The sequence below is a fragment of the Pinus tabuliformis genome, chromosome 9 (assembly GCF_031772625.1).
Source record: "Pinus tabuliformis cultivar Carrire ecotype Pingquan chromosome 9, CPIR1, whole genome shotgun sequence".
Lineage (NCBI taxonomy): Eukaryota > Viridiplantae > Streptophyta > Pinopsida > Pinales > Pinaceae > Pinus > Pinus tabuliformis.
This window is the reverse complement of record NC_142307.1, coordinates 1,238,814,562-1,238,816,801: the sequence shown is the minus strand read 5'-3', so window position 1 is coordinate 1,238,816,801 and position 2,240 is coordinate 1,238,814,562.

Sequence of the window (2,240 nt, the reverse complement as noted above, 5' to 3'; positions counted from 1 at the left end):
GGTGATGGATTTAGTTTAAGCATGCTTTCCTCTCTTTCTTCCTCAACCTCCCTAGGTGGAGGTAGAGGTTGGTTGTCTCGAAGTACTATCCCAGATCTCAAGCTGATTTCCTGAATTTCCGCAGCATAAGATGGATACCATGTCTCTCCACTATATATTTCTTGTGCTTACTTATTGTTCAGGTTCGGATTTGGCTAGGTAGGCATCTGGGGTTGTTTAGGTGGAGAAGAGTGTAAAAGTTGTGGTTGGGCAGGTGGTGAAGGATATAAAGTTGTAATATTGTCATATGGGGGCCTCCACCCCTAGGGCTGTGCATTCCACTGAGGTTGTGGTAGAGAATATTCTTGAAATGACTGCCTGGATGGATGGGAATGATACTGAGGTGCAAAGGACCAAGGAGGAGGTGTAGACCAGGAAGGATGAGCAGGGGGGCCCAAGAAGGTATGGCTGTGGTCTGTTTGGTGTTGGAATATGCATGGGATGACCCTTGCATGCCCTACTGGTATGGCCTAGGCCCATGAGGTCTCCTTTGGTTTATGTAGAAGAGTTGCTCAGTGACCCCTTTAGCTCCTTGATATACAAATTTTAGTCCAAGTAGAGAAGGAAACTCATCTGTGGAGTGGTTTTCCTCACATACTGAGAATATTTCAATAGAATTCAATGGACATTCGTTCCTAGGGTGGCACTTGGTGCATATAGGATAGAAAATGGCCAAGGCTCTCTCTGCTTCCTCCTGCTTTCTATTAATTTACATTGTGTCCATCTGTAGGGCAAGGGTTTGCAACATCTCACTCTTGAAATCCTCCAACATATTTCCAATTTCACCCTTGATGGATGAATTGGAAGACGATGGACTGACCATAGGTTGACTACCCCTACCCTTTTTCCTAGATGCCGTAGAATTGTTTCTAAAGGCAATCTTGATATCCTCATAGGGTAACTGGTAGATATCCCTTTCTGATAAGAAGTGTAGGGTATCCAGAAGATCTTCCCTTACTCCTCTAAGCAGGACCAGCTTCAGTGACTCAGGGTCAAGTGTGCAGCTGGCCCTTTTGTAGTTAAGATGGAATCTTTCTTCATAATCCTCTAGGGATTCATCATTGCTTAAGGTCATCCTAAAAATATCCTCTTTATTATCTTTAGACCTACAATAGTCTCAATACTTGTTGGTATGCTTGTTGCATCTAAGCCCAAGTTATGATGCTATCTCCAGGTAAACCCATGAACTAGCGCAAAGTTGCATCCATGAGAGTGGATGGAAATAGTTTAAACTTCTGTTCATCATTTGTATACTCATACGTTCATCATATGATAGAAAACTCAAATAAGAAAGCATCTGGGTCTTCTATGGTCAGGCCATGGAAATGAGGAAGGGCAGAAGGGCTTATATTTTTCATCTTAGTATCCCCTATGGTTTCCCTAATGGGGAAGGCACCCTCAACTCTTTCACTATTTCCTCTGCCATTTCTGTTTAAGCCATAGGCTCAGTAGGAATGGGTTCTTCTTCTTCCCCTATAGGTTCTTCAAATATGTCTGGTTGCTCATCTAAGGGTTCTTCCAGTTCACAGCCACCGAAGAAGAGGGAAGGCTCGTTATTTGAAGCAGTGGAGGTATTTGTCAAAAAATTCCCTAAGTTATCCCTATTCATACGAGGCATGAAAATAAAATGCTTTTGGTTTGTTTTGTGTTTTCTTTTCAAACATTGGAAATAATTGTAGAATTGAAATTGCAGACTGAATGAAAACTACTGACTTAGTGAAAAATTAACTACTTTCTTGAAATCTTACTTGCATAATGAAAAGGAAAGAAAAGAATGCAACATGGAAAAGGAAGCAATCTAAATTACTTTTGCAGAAATGAAACTAATAGCAGAATATCAGATCAATAAATGGAAGAAAGAAAGCAGTAATCACATATTAATTAGACACCTGCCTGGTAACGATGCCAAAAGTGATGAGCACCAGTATTGCAGCAAGAATACTGCAAATCCTTGAGCTACCAACTTTACTTTATCAACTTGTGGTTCATACAAACTTGGAGGTGAGAGTGTTGTATACATAAGTAAAAGTGATGGTTCTATCTTTTGTCATTGTTTAGCTGGCGAGAGACCACTGGGGATTTCAAGCCAGACTTCTAAGGATTAAGAAGAAGCTTAATTTCTGACAAGACAAAGAGAAATCTACTCTAGGAGAAAGGTTATCTATTGCAATAAGGAAAATGAATGAAATCCTATGCTAAAA